The sequence below is a fragment of the Artemia sp. Qi Xiang Cuo genome, chromosome 18 (genome assembly GCF_049724085.1).
Source record: "Artemia sp. Qi Xiang Cuo chromosome 18, ASM4972408v1, whole genome shotgun sequence".
Taxonomy (NCBI): Eukaryota; Metazoa; Arthropoda; class Branchiopoda; order Anostraca; family Artemiidae; genus Artemia; species Artemia sp. Qi Xiang Cuo.
The window spans coordinates 22,090,112-22,105,460 of record NC_142811.1 but is presented as its reverse complement, the minus strand read 5'-3'; the positions used below and the strand labels follow the sequence as shown (position 1 = coordinate 22,105,460).

At 36.2% G+C, this 15,349-nt stretch overlaps 1 protein-coding gene across 1 annotated transcript in view; it reads right to left on the bottom strand.

Moving 5' to 3' along the window:
• LOC148941329 (transcription initiation factor TFIID subunit 5-like) overlaps positions 1 to 11,759 on the bottom strand; it is a 279,459-nt gene extending 267,700 nt beyond the window's left edge. The window contains 1 exon segment of the mRNA XM_089104692.1: positions 11,662 to 11,759. The gene's annotated coding sequence lies outside the window, so the exon portion shown is untranslated.
• Between the last annotated feature and the right edge of the window lie 3,590 nt (positions 11,760 to 15,349).

Here is a 15,349-nt window from a genome sequence, read left to right as displayed (position 1 = left end):
ATTAAACATAGGAACGGGGCCTTAATTTGTGCCACGGAGAGTGTTAGGAAGAGATTAGAAAAATCTTTTGAAAATTTGTTAAACTGTGACAAAGCTGCATTGATATAAGAAACCCAAAATAAATGAAACCCAAAACGAACAGAAATTATAATAAATAACCGAGTCAAACTCAAAACGAGCAGATATTAACATGAGTAGGGTTCAAAACCCCTATGGCTTCCCAAGGCCAGAACATGATTTGCACTTTACTGAAAAAAAATATAAATGTTTTTACTTTTATAAGTTTAATAAAATCAAATAATATTAACATTTTGATTACTAAATATAAGTATATGTATATTAAACTGACAATGCACATTTTATTTTTTTCAGTAAAGTGCAGATTATGTTATGGCCTTGGGAAGGCAAAGGTGGTTTGAGCCCAACTTATGTTAATTTCTGCTCGTTTTGGGTTTGACTCGGTCATTTATTGTAATTTCTGTTTGTTTTGGGTTTCATTTATTTATCGATGCGGATTTGTGGTAGTTTCATGCTTAGTAGATTACTTGATTTGATTTTTGATCATTTTTGGTTTAATGGAGCTCTTTACTTTTCTTTGAAAAACTTATTTTGTGAAACAGTTTTTTAAATTATATTCTGTTTGTATCATATTGAGATAGTCTTTTCAGGGAAAAAGAAAACAATACTTTAAAGCTTTTCGTTTTTTAAGATTTTATAGTTTGGCCTGCTATTTGTATGCTGGAGAAAAATTTTCAGCAATTTTTAACATCATACACCCTTATAAAAATCTGGACAGAAATAGTGGTGCTTAATTTAGTTTCATACCTCCTCTAGTTGAACTGAAATGGAAAACTGGATACCATTCGCAAAAAAAAATCTGTTTACTTTCTTTGATAGCTTGGATTGATTTGGTTAAAGTTTAAGAGCAGAAGTAGCCCCGAAAGTTTGAACATAATACCATCAGTCGTTCTTGGGATACTGCTGAGATGCCTTATTGGGAATTAGCTTTAACACAGTGCATTTTGATTTAATCTTAAGGCAACATTAAGTTTTTAAGCATAAAGGCAAATGGGAGGATGGGCGTGGGAGGGGGATTAGTTTCCCTCCAATCACTTTCGACTATTAAAAAGGGCATCAGCCCTTATTATTTTCAATCAAATGAGCACTTTTTGAAGCTCCAACGACAACTCCTTCGATAAGAAGTGCCCTGGTCTAAACAACAACAAAACAATAATGCATTATACCCACATCGATCTTTACTATAAAAATGTCAAGCCATGCAATAACTTTTGACTATTAAAAAGGGATTATATAGTCAATTATATATACCTTATATGCCCCCAGGGCGTAAATTGCAACCCTTATCCTAAGGGCTGTGAGGATGGCTGTCATGCTCTAAAACCTAATTTCTAAAACTTTCAACTACGTTAAACAAAATGGGTATCTCAAATTTTTGATTGGATGTGTCTGGGAAAATTGTGGGCGTGAGAAGGGCGTTTGTCGCTCTGTAATCACTTTCAACTGTAAAAAGAGACACTAGCATTTTCCATTTCCAATCAAATGAGCCCTTTTGAAGTTTCAAAAAAAACGCTTTCAATAAACCCTTATATGCCCCCAGGACATAACTTACAACACTTGCTCTGAGGGCTGGAGGAAGGGTGTCATCCTCAAAGACCTAATTTCCAAAACTTTCTATAACGTTGAACAAAATGGCTATATGAAAATTTTGATTGGATGTGTAATTGAATGAGCCACTTTTGAAGTTGTTACAACAACTCTATCTATAAAAACCTTATATGCCCCCAGGGCATTACTTACAACCTTTGCCATGGGGGCTCTGGGGGGTTTGCCATCCTTAAATACATATTTTCCAGAACTTTAAACTACATTGAACAAAATGACTATCTCTAAACTTCGATTGAATGTTTTTGGGGAAATGGTGGGCATGAGAGGGGGGTTAATTAATCTCCAATCACTTTCGACTATTAAAAAGGGCAATTTCAATAACCAATCAAATGAGCCCTTTTTGAAATTTCAGCAACAACTTTATATATAAACCTTAAATGCCCCAGGGCATAACTTACAACCCTTACACTGAGGGCTCTGAAGGGGTTATCATCCTAAAAGACCTAATTTCCAGAACTTTCGACTACATTGAACAAAATAGCTATCTCAAAATTTTGATTAGATGTGTTTGGGGAAACAGTGGGTGTGAGAAGGGGGTTAGTTGCCCTTAAATTACTTTCGGCTATTAAAAGGACATTAGCCCTTTCAATTTCCAATGGAATGAGCCCTTTTTGAAGTTTCTATAATATTGCTTTCTTTAAAAAAAAATGAAATGCCCCCAAGGCATAACTTACGACCGTTGCCCTGAGGGCTGTGGGTGTGGAGGCGTTGTCTCCTTAAAGACCTAATTTCGAAAAATTTCAACTACGTTGAATAAAATGGCTATCTAAAAATTTTGATTGGATGTATTTGGGGAAAGGTGGGCGAGAGAAGGGGGTTAGTTGCTGTCAAATCACTTTCGAGACTATTAAAAAGGGCACTAGCCCTTTGAATTCCCAATTGAATGAGCCCTTCTTCAAATTCCTATGACAAAGATTTCAATAAAAACTCATATACTCCAGGGCATAACGTATAACTCTTGCCCTGAAGACTGTGGGGGGGGGGGATTATTCTAATCAAAAGTATAGTTTCCTGAACTTTAAACCACGTGAAAAAAATGGTTATCTCAAAATTTCGATTGGAAGTTTTTGGGGAAATGGTGGGCATGGAAGAGGTGTTAGTTGCCTTCTAATCACTTTCGACTATTAAAAAGGGCAATAGACATGTCAATTTCCAATCGAATGAGCCCTTTTTGAAGTTTCTACAACAACGCGTTCTAAAGAAACCTTATATCCTTCCAAGGGCATAACTTACAACCCTTCCTTTGAGGGCTGTGGGAGGATTGTCATCCTCAAAGACCTAATTTCCAGAACTTTCAACTACGTTGAACAAAATTGCTATCTTAAAACTTTGATTGGATGTGTTTGGGGAAAAGGTGGGCATGAGAGAGGGATTAGTTGCCCTTAAATCACTTTCGAGACTATTAAAAAGGGCACTAGCCCTTTGAATTTCCAATCAAATGAGCCCTTCTTCAAGTTTCTACAACAAACATTTCAATAAAAACTTATATGTCCCCAGGGCATAACTTATAACCCTTGCACTGAAGGCTGTGGGGGAGTGTTCTAATCAAAGGTATAGTTTCCTGAACTTTAAACTGCGTGGAAAAAATGGCTATCTCAAAATTTCGATTGGATGTTTTTGGGGAAATGTTGGGCGTGAAAGGGAGGTTAATTAATCTCCACTCACTTTCGGCTATGAAAAAGGGCAAGTTCAATTTCCAATCAAATGAGCCCTTTTTGAAATTTCTACAACAACTTTATATATAAACCTCATAGGCCCCCAGGGCATAACTTACAACTCTTGCACAGAGGGCTCTGATGGAGATGTCATCCTAAAAGACCTAGTTTCCAGAACATTTGGCAACATTGAACAAAATAGATATCTCAAAATTTTGATTGGATGTGTTTGGGGAAATAGTGGGCGTAAGAGGGGGGTTAGTTGCCCTTTAATCACTTTCGGCTATTGAAAGGACATTCGCCCTTTCAATTTCTAATTAAATGAGCCATTTTTGAAGTTTCTGCAACATCGCATTCTGTAAAAACCTTATATGCCCCCAGGGTATAACTTACGACCCTTGTCCTGAGGGCTTTGGGTGTGGAGGCGTTGTCATCCTTAAAGACCTAATTTCCAAAAATTTTAACGACGTTAAACAAAATGGCTATCTCAAAATTTCGATTGGAAGTTTTTGGGGAAATGGTGGGCGTGGAAGGAGTGTTAGTTGCCTTCTATTCACTTTTGACTATTAAAAAGGGCAATAGCCATTTCAGCTTCCAATCAAATAAGCCCTTTTTGAAGTTTCTACTACAACGTGTTCTACAGAAACCTTATATGACCCAAGGGCATAACTTACAAACCTTCCTTTGAGGGCTGTGGGGGGATTGTCATCCTCAAGGACCTAATTTCCAGAACTTTCAACTACGTTGAACAAATTGCTATCTTAAAATTTTGATTTAATGTGTTTGGGGAAAAGGTGGGCATGAGAGGCGGATTAGTTGCCCTTAAATCACTGTCGAGACTATTAAAAAGGGCACTAGACCTTTGAATTTCCAATCAAATGAGCCCTTCTTCCAGTTTCTACAACAAAGATTTCAATAAAAACTTATATGCCCCCAGGGCATAACTTATAACCCTTGCCCTGAAGGCTGTGGGGGGAGTGTTCTAATCAAAGGTATAGTTTCCTGAACTTTAAACTGCGTGGAAAAAATGGCTATCTCAAAATTTCGATTGGATGTTTTTGGGGAAATGTTGGGCGTGAAAGGGAGGTTAATTAATCTCCACTCACTCCACTTATCTCCACTCACTTTCGGCTATTAAACCTTATATGCCCCAATGACATAACTTACAACCCCTGCTTTGAGGGCTGTGGGGGTGTTGTCATCCTCAAAGACCTAATTTCCAGAATTTTAAACTATGTTGAACAAAATTTCTATCTTAAAATTTTGATTGGATGTGTTTAGGGAAAAGGAGGGCATGAGAGGGGGGTTAGTTGCCCTCAAATAACTTTTGAGACTATTAAAAAGTGCACTAGCCCTTTGAATTTCAAATCGAATGAGCCTTTCTTCAATTTTCTACGAGAAAGATTTCAATAAAAACTTATATGCCCCCAGAGCATAGCTTATAACTCGTGCCCTGAAGACTGTGGGGGGAGTGTTCTAATCAAAGGTATAGTTTCCTGAACTTTAAACTGCATGGAAAAAATATCTATCTCAAAATTTCGATTGGATGTTTTTGTGGAAATGATGGGCGTGGAAATTGTGGGCGTGGAAGGAGTGTTAGTTGCCTTCCAATCACTTTCGACAATTAAAAATGGCAATAGTCATTTCAATTTCCAATCAAATGAGCCCTTTTTGAAGTTTCTAAAACAATGCGTTCTATAGAAACCTTATATGCCCCAAGGACATAACTTACAACTCTTGCTTTGAGGGCTGTGGGAGGATTGTCATTCTCAAAGACCTAATTTCCAGAACGTTCAACTACGTTGAACAAAATGGCTATCTTAAAATTTTGATTGGATGTGTTTGGGGAAAAGGTGGGCATGAGAGGGGGTTAATTGCCCTCCAATCGCTGTCGACTATTAAAAAGGGCACTAGCCCTTTGAATTTCCAGTTGAATCAGCCTTTTGAAGTTTCTATGACAACGCTTTCTATAATTTATAATTCGCTTTTTATGTATGCCCCCAGGGCATAACTTAAAACCCTTGCCATGAGGGTTGTGGGGGAGTATCCTCCTCAAAGCATAATTTCTATCTGGAAATCAGTGATGCTGAACAAAATAGCTATCTAGAAATTTTGATTGGATGTGTTTGTGGAAAAGGTGGGCATGAGAGGGAGGTTAATTGTGCTCAAATCACTTTTGACTATTAAAAAGGGCACTAGACTTTTGAATTTCCAATAAAATGAGCCCTTTTTTCAAGTTTCTAGGACAAATATTTAAATAAAAACTTATATGCCCCCAGGGCATAACTTATAACCCTTGTCCTGTAGACCGGGGGGGGAGTATCTTGCTCAAAAGTGTGATTTCCAGACAAAAAGGCTATTTCAAAATTTTGATTGGATGAGTTTGGGGAAATGGTGGGCGTGGAAGGGGTGTTAGTTGCCTTCCAATCATTTTCGACTATTACAAAGGGCACTAGCCATTTCAATTTTAAATTGAATGAGTTCTTTTAGAAGTTTCTACAACAACACATTCTATAAAAAACTTATATGCCCCCAGGACATAACTTACAACCCTTGCACTGATGGCTGTGGGGGAGGTTGTCATCCTCAAAGACCTAATCTCCAGAACTTGCAACTACGTTGAACAAAATGGCTATCTTAAAATTTTGATTGGATGTGTTTGGGGAAAAGGTTGGCATGATAGGGGATTTGTTGCCCTCCAATCACTTTGGACTATTAAAAAGGGCACTAGCCCTTTGAATTTCCAAATGAATGAGCCCTTTTAGAAGTTTTACAAGAACCCCGTCTATGAGAACCTTGTATGTCCCAAGGGCATAACTTACAACCCTTACCCTGAGGGCTGTGGGGGAGTGTCCTCCCCAAAAACATAATTTTTATCTGGAAATCAACTATGCTGAACAAAATGGCTATCTCAAAATTTTGATTGGATGTGTTTTGGGAAATGGTGGGTGAGGAAGGGGCGTTAGTTGCCTCCCAATCACTTTTGACTATTAAAAAGGGCACAAGCCACTCTGATTTCCAAATGAATGAGCTCTTTTCGAAGTTTCTATGACAACTTCTTCGATACGAAGTGCAATGGTCTAAAGGAAAAAATAATAAATAATACATTACACCCATATCGCTGTTAAATTTCTCTAGCGAGCAACTTAAAACAATTGCTCTGAGGGTTGTTGGTGGGTGTCGTTCTTAAAGAGATAATTTCTATTTAAAATTCAACTATACTAAGGGATATGATCATTTCAATCTTTCAATGGAAGATATTTGGGGAAATGATGGTCGTGGTTGCCCTCCAATCAATTTTGACTATTAGAAAGGACACTAGCCATTCCAATTTCCAATCGAATGAGCCCTTTTCAAAGTTTCTACGACAACTCCTTTGATATGAAGCTCTCCCAAAAGCTTTGGGAGAGAATGAAATCAAATGGTGAAATCAAATGGAAAGTAAATGTCTCCTAGACTTAGATTATGCAGATGGTTTGAGTGTCCTAAACAAAATTGCTAGCAAAATGAATGAATTTTCTTGAAAATGAATGAATGAAAGTTGAGATGGCTAAGAAGAGTTTTGTGGATAAAGGACAACAGATTGTCAAAGATTGTGCTTTTGAGCCAACCAGCTAGGGCCAAACAAAAGGCAGGTCATTCCAAAACGGGGTGAGGAGAGGTTATAAGGAAGGATTGGAAGAAAATCAGAATTTCATGGGAAGAGGTAAAGAGTGAAGCTTTGAATAGAATGGAGCAGAGGTGGAGCATGCACAGCTGTGTTGGCATAAGGCAGCTTAGGGGTGCAGTGAGTTGTTAGTAGTAGTAGTAGTAAGGCCAAATTGTATATTTCCCATATGTTTTTCTATTGCTTAATTTTGTCAGTATTGATATAATTTATGGGTACACAAGTTGAAATAAGAGTGATGGCAAAATGCATAGGAAATATATAATTAAGATAATATATTTGCATATTATGGGGAAGGGGTGAGTCCAGGCAATTTCAGTCCCCTGTTTTGCATAAAAGTCCAGTGGACACTATCTGTCATGAGTCAACCCAATTGCAATTTCAGTTGGCTTTCCCTGTAAGACATAGCTAATTTGTATTACCATTACTCCATGACTATCTACCTTAGTTCTGTCCTAGAATGGATGAGAGACTATCTATCAGCAAGTGAAATGACATCATATTTTTACAAGTATTACAAGTAGGAATTGTTTTCTTTATGTGTTTCCTTCTCATTAGCCCCAATTCTAGGCTTATGGAATGTTTTATTTCAGAATTTATATGGTTTGCTTTGGATGGTACAGACCAATATAATTTTTTCTTGTATAGACACTTAAGTTCTAGGTATGGGTGCCCATAAGGGGGGCAGCCCCCCCTCCCCCCAGGCGGAAATTCGGGGTTCAATATTTGGTCTTATTTAAAAAAAAACTTTACACCACCAAAGTTTTCAGAGAAAAGTAAAGAGCTCTATTAGGCCAAAAATGGGCAGAAATAAATTCAAATAATCTTCCAAGTGTAAAACTACCACAAATCACTATCAACAATTAAATGAAACTCAAAACAAACAGATATTATAATAAATAGCCAAGTCAAACTCAAAACGAGCAGAAATTAACATTACTAGGGCTGACAATTCCCATGCCTTTTCAAGACCAGAACATAACTTAGGCTTTGCTGAAAAAAAAATGACTGTGGATTGTCAGTTTAAATTATCTATACTGATATTTATTCCTTAAAATAAAAATGGAAAAAAAGTGATTAAAAATAAGTGTTTTACTTATTTAAGCAAAAAAAGTGAAAACATTTTAAAATATTTTGTTTTCAGTAAAGCACTAATTTTGTTCTGGTCTTAAGACAGCATGGGGGTTATCAGTCCTACTAATGTTAATTTTTGCTTGTTTCAAATTTGAATCCGCTATTTATTCTAATTTCGGTTCATTTTGAGTTTCATTTATTTGTTGATAGTGATATGTGGTAGTTTTAAGCTTGGATGATTACTTGACTTCACTTCTATCCATTTTTGGCTTAATGGAGCTCTTTACTTTTGTTTGAAAACTTATTCTGTGGAAAGTCATTATAAATTAATACAAATATATGATACCAACATTCAGCCAGGGGGGGGGCTGGCACCCTCTCCTTATGGGTGCCCATGCTTAGAACTTAAGTGTGTATACAAGAAAAAAAATATTGGTCTGTACCATCTAAAGAAACCATATAAATTCTGAAATAAACCATTATATAAGCCTAGAATTGGGGCTATTGAGAAGGAAACATATAAAGAAACAAATCCTACTTGTAATATGTAGAAAAATTGTAGTTAACACATTTTGAAAGCAACTCCACTATACTTTTCTGAAAGTGTTATGACAGCTTTGCCTCTATCTTGGTTTTACTCTAACTAGCCATGGCTCTCAAGAGTTTCATCACTTCTACCAAGTTGATTTTAATTCAAAGAATAGATAGTCTAAGTGAGAGGCAAAGCTGGCATAACCATTTTTCAGATTTGTATAAAAATGATGTTGTTTCACTTGCTGATAGATAGTCTATCATCCATTCTAGGACAGAACTAAGGTAGATAGGCATGGAGTAATGGTAATAAAAATTAGCTATGTTGTACAGGGAAAGCCAACTGAAATTGCAATTGGGATGACAAAGATTTTTGGGTTGACCCATGACAGATACTGTCCACTGGACTTGTATGCAAAACAGGGGACTGAAATTGTCTGGACTCACCTTCTTCCCATAATATGCAAATATATAGCCTTAATTATATATTTGCTATGCATTTTGCCATCACTCTTATTTCAACTTGTGTACCCATAAATTATATCAATACCAACAAAATTAAGAAACAGAAAAACATGTGTGAAATATATAATTTGGACTACATATTTGCACATTAGGGGGGAGGGCTGGGGTAAAGTAGGCTAGAGTAGAATTACTTTCAAAATTTGTTAATTACAATTTTTTAGCATATTATGTAGTAAAAATTGTTTTCTTAACATGTTCTCATGTAGTCCTAAGTTTAGGCCAGAACATTTAACCAAAAACATCTAAAAATATTTACTTATCTAATTCCTAAAGGATGTTTTACTTCACTTTACCCTCCCCCTCCTCTCTAATGAACAAAGATATAGGCCAAATTATATAGACTCTAAAGATTTTCAAAAGTGTGATGCTTTCTTCCTGCTGCTTGTTTGATGTCTACTTTAAATTGTCTGATTTTTATGTCTACTTTAAATTAATAAGAAGAAAACAGCAGCATTATTGAAAATAATAAGAGCATATAATTTGGGCAATCTATCTAAATCAATTTAATGCCAAACAAGTAAAATGAAATTTCATAGAATATATATAATTCGAAATATATATATTTGCACATTAGGGAAAGTAGCAGTAAAGTAAACTGATGTGCTTTTAGGAAAGATACAGGTATCTTAGAATTTTAAGGCAGTTTTCAGAATTGTATAGTATTCCTTTCTGGAGAGGTCAACCACTACAGCTACAAAACTGTTTGAAAGTACCAGAGTGTTCATAATTCTATCAGGTTTCCTAGTCATAGTCATACATAAGACTAATACAAAAAAAAATCAAGCATAAAAGCAAAAACATAAATAAAGAAACATGTGAAGAGCTGCTAATGGCCAAAATTAAGGCTTTTTAAGTATTTTACTCAAAAGTTGCTATAGAATGGCCTGAGCTTTTAAATAGAAAAATTCTAGACAAGCTACTTTTTGCTATCTTGGAAAGTGGTTAGGTTAAGAAAATAAAACTTTCAGTAAATATTTACCAAATCATATTATTGAGTTACAACTAAAGTGAATATACCACTCAATGCCTTTTTTATGCTCTTTACAAATATAATCATAATTTTTGTCAGAAACGAATTTTAGCCCCCACCCCTATATATACCAATTCAGGGTATATATTTGCACATGAGGAGGGTGAAGTTTAAACTAACCTCTCATTTACATCAGACATAAAATTACCCCCACACCCTAAGGTGCAAATATATACCCTGAATTGGTATACATAGGGGTGGAGGCTAAAATTCATTTCCAACAAAAATGATCATTATATTTGTAAAGAGCATTAAAAAAGGCATCAAGTGGTATAGGCCTATTCACTTTAGTTGCAACTCAATAATAGGATTTGGTAAATATTTACCAAACTTTCAGCAATGAATCCAGGGCCAAAATTCATACTCTGGGAAGGTATTGCCAAACTTCTATGTGAACGCTCTGTCTGATTTGTATGCCTTAGAAATATGTAAACTTGACAGGTCTATTACCTATTAAAACATAGACAAAACAACATTATGTCATAATTATTTAGTTTTCAGTTTCTTTTTCTCTGGTTTTAGTTTTAAAGTGTAATTTCTGTTAGCTAGCCTATTTGAGTAAAATTTTAAACCATATTAATGGTATTTTTTTTAATTAAAAAAAATTACTCAAAGATCTTTGAAACCTTATAGATTAGAATTGAGCAAAGTTGTGAAACTGAAAATGGTTTTCCTGTACTTCATTTAAGCAGAAGATCAATTTTGCAAGTTTTCACTTTTATAAAACAAAGATTTAGGCCTATAAAGGTCATCAAGGGCAAGTATCCTCTAGAGGGAGAAGGAGTGGAGTTAGGTGTTTTAAAATACCTTTGCAGAACATACTTTGGTCAATATATACCAAATCATATTATTGAGTTAGGACTAAAGTGAATACACCATTCAGGGTTAGGTTAGGTATAGCCTATATAGGGAGGGGGGGGGCTGAAATTCATTTATGATATAAATGTTTATTAGGCTATATTTGTAATCAACATAAAAAAGGCATGAAATGGTGTATTCACTTTATTTGAAACTCTAATATGATTTGGTTTATATTGACCCATACTTTAGTCTCAAGATTCATCCCTGAAAGTTTCATTTTTCCTAACCTTGACTAGGCCTACCCACTTTCCCAGAAAGTGAAAAGTAGCTTGTCTAGAATATAACCCCCTTATGTTGTGTTAGCTATCTAAGCTATTTCCTTAGAAATTTCTAGGATCTAATTTTTGAGCTGATAAAAAATCTAAGCTTAAGTTTGTTTGTCACAAGTGAAAACAAATAACCTAGTCTTATTAAGAATACAGCACTAAAATGCCATATTTTAAAACTCTGTATATGATACAGTTGGTTACTAATTTTTACTCTGTATTAGGCCTGTGCTACCTGAAATCAGGCTAACATTATCTAAGGATTACCAAGTCTATTGGCTAGGGCAGGAGAATTTGAAAAGTAGGCTAGGGAAATCCCACTTGGAAATCGTGACTTAAGAACTTCTAATATCCACTAATAATTACATTTAAAAGATAGGCACGTTTTTGAAATTTGAATGAAGCACTGAAATCTGTACGAGCACGGACTTCGCCATTTTTCTGCCGTATAGAACAGAGCGCGGCGCCGATTTACCGGCGCTGGCCATCGATGAAAGATGCGCAGGCACAAAGAAAAAATTCGGGGGTTTGCCGGTGTGGCACCGATGCCATCGGCGCGGGGCCGATCTGTATGTTTTTAGCCTTATGTTTTTGCAGTGATTGGTTGATTTCAGTGCTCTAAGGAAGCTTGCGTGCTAAGTAACTTTGTAAAAGTCAATCGATGTTGACTCCTAACCTGAAAAGTGGAATAAGACTTTACAGATAGAGTAGGCAGTTGCGTATTTAAGGTTTATTTAAGGCCTATTATTTGGAAACTTAGAAGGTTACGGAGTGTCCCTTTCCTAAAAATGTTCTTGCTTCATAAAACGATTTCAAAATGCCATGTATTAATTAACAAAAGATTTTAACTGCCTGGATGTATAAGAGTATTGAAAAAACCACAGTAGTTTTGATTGAAGTCAAATTTTATATACTGAAAACTAAGGGGATAATGCCTTCAATCGTTATTTTTGTTTTAAAATGCACATGAAAACTTAAGCTTAAATCAACAATTCTAAGTAAAGAATATTTCTAAGAACCCGTGAGTTGAAAGTGTGTTTTTGAATTCTTGCAAACAAGGCCATGTTTTGCTTATTTTATTTTACAGCTCACTGTTCATCTCTGGCAAAAAAAAAGGAAAAATGAAGTAGATCAAACCAATCCAAAAACAGCAAATTCTGTAAGCGAATAAACTTATTTTAGGTTGAAAAAGGTTTTACTTTTGTACTCTAAATTGATCCGATTTGGAGAAAATACGAAAATGCAAATTTAGCAAATTTCACTTTTTAACATATCCATTCCAGAACACTCACTTTGGTTTTAGAACAAAAACATAGAAATAATACTAAATCTTGTGCAATACTAAACCAAGTTCTCAATTTATCAAATTTGCGGAACGGTTTTAGATTTTGATTCAGCTTTGATTATATTTAATAGCTAGACATACCATTACGAGACTTTTTTCACAGAATTTACATGTTGTATTACTAAATTATGGACCTTCTACATTGGTTCTTGAAATTGGTATCCAAAGCGGATTGAAATTTTAGACTCTCTGAGATTCTGCTGTACCATTTTTTTTCAGATTCAACATGATTTTGGACATTTGGTCCAAATTTTACCGAAATTCAAAAAGTTTGGGGTTAAGCACCCCCCACCCTCTCTCTTCTGCAACGCCCTTGCCTACTAGAATGGCGATATAAATCAACATCCACCTGCTTTTACATGCATTGCGGCATCCATTGTTCAAATTTTGTCCCAAATAAGGCCTCTAAACTGGGTCTAATTTAAATATTACAAGGTATTTGCAAGACGTTGTTGCTTGTTGTTTCTCTTCCTCTTATTACAAACTAATTGAAACCTTAGCTGCTTATGTATTTTCCTGCACATGAAGAACAAAAGCTGCTACCCTATTGTGCCACACACTAGGTTGATAAGTGAGACACTGTGATTATTAGGTTTCGTTGAGTACAACGACAGGTATCATGACACAGACACGGAGGGAAGCGAATGCTACCGTTTACTGAATTCATGAATAGCGAGGGTTGAGGAAGGGGCAGTCTCTTCACATATGGAATAATTCCTATTCGTTTTATGTTTTACTGTTGTTCCTTACTTTCAGCTTGAAAAACTGTGTTTCATTTAATATCTGACCGTTTTTCAAATCATACCAGGAAACCCCCTTAACTACCCTGCCGTGTAAAATATTCCTCGAAAAAATCTTCCCGAAAACTTTCCTTCCCATGGAAAATTCTCCCCGTGAAAAATAACCCCTGGAGAAAATATCCCTCTCAAAACGTAAAGCCGTGTCCTCCCCAAAGGTAAAGGAATTGGACCTTTCAGCTATGCCAAATCAAATGACTATCTTGAAATTTAGATCAGATGTCTTTGGAGGAAAAAGAGGGTGGGAGGGGGTCTAGCTTTCCTCCAATCTTTTTGGTCACTTGAAAGGAGCACTGGAACTTTTGATTTCCGATGAAATGAGCCCTCTCCCTATATTATAGGATCACTGGTTTGATACGATCACCCATGAGAAAATGATAAATAAACACGCATCCGTGATCTTTCCTTTGGCATAAATACAGAATCACACTTTTTTGTATATAGGAGCTTGAAACCGTTCCAGTAGGGTTCTCTGATATGCTGAATCTGAAGGTGTGATTTTCATTAAAATCACTTTAATTTTTGTGGGTGTTTTCCCTTTTTTTAAATCTGGCAAATTTTGTCCAGGTCTTAGCTTTTGATATGTAACACTGAAAAGTAACCATATATATCTGGAATCAGCATAAAAACTTAATTATTTTTATGTATTTATTCAAGTAAGGATCTAGTGCAAAATGTTGGGGGTCCAATGTGACAAGGGTGCCAATAAGAAAAATCTGGATGGGGAGGGCAATTTGACAAGGGCGCCATTAATTGACCAAATTGGCAAATCTATTTTTTAATTATCTGTTGAAGCATTCATCCTTGAAGTTGAGACAAAAAAAGTACCAAAGTTTAGTTCAAAAAGTGATTTTTTGGGGAGGTTGATGATACTTCAGCCCTTAAAAAGAGTTAGTTGGAACTTCCAACAAATCTGAACAAAACGGCTATCTCGTATGTATTAATCAGATGTCTTGGGAGAATATGGCCTCTTAAAAGAGGTACTTGATCTTTCAATTTAAATCGAATGATCCTCGTCCCGAGTATGTACGAACACCCCATTCGCGTAAAGCGGCCGGGGAAAAAGTTTGCTGGCCCTTATTTGGCCCTTTGTTGGGCCCTGATTTGGTGGAACCAATATTTTTGTTCTATTTTTTTTTCTGAATCAGAACCCTCATTGTCGAGGAAAAAAGAATATTAGTTTCAAGCAGATCAGGAAAAAAGTTTTCTGGTCACATTATCAATAGAGAGGGGGGCGCACCTCAAAACAATTGTTTAGTGCCTTAGGTTCCTGTTGACCCAGTAACTTATGGCTGTATGTTTTAAAATGATAGGGGATAAGAAAAAAATGGTCCATTTCTGGGCTCCCACGCCCCCCCCCCAACATAATTTGTGATCATTTGGACACAGACAGTGATTCAGTGGCGCATTCAGGGGAGGGGCGAGGAGGCGCCCCCCTAACGTACTCTAAAGTAGTGTAATTTACTTGATTAACGCAAGTTGGCGTTAAATAAACTTGCTCCTAACGCAAGTTTATCAGATCAACCTATTTTGCACTCCCCCCCTAAAAAATCCTGGATCCGCTCCTGCCATGATTCCTAAAAGTTTAAGGCCACTTATTGTGGCATGCATATTTAATGGAACTTTTAAATATAGTGGCGAAATCAAGTTTTGTCAGAAGTCTTGGGGGTGCCTTGACGATGATTAACGAAAAAGAATACAGGGGAGGGGTCTGGTTGTCCTGATATCATTTCCGACTCTTAAAAAAAGCTCTTATAAGACATTTCGATTTCCAATTGAATAAGCCCACTCCCAAGTTTTTACAATCAACCTTTTGAGACGTGACGCGGGGGTAAAACAGCAAGTAAAGAATATACAGAAAACGCATGGCTCTTTATTTAGGCAGCGCTACTGCCCTGCATCTAATATTCCC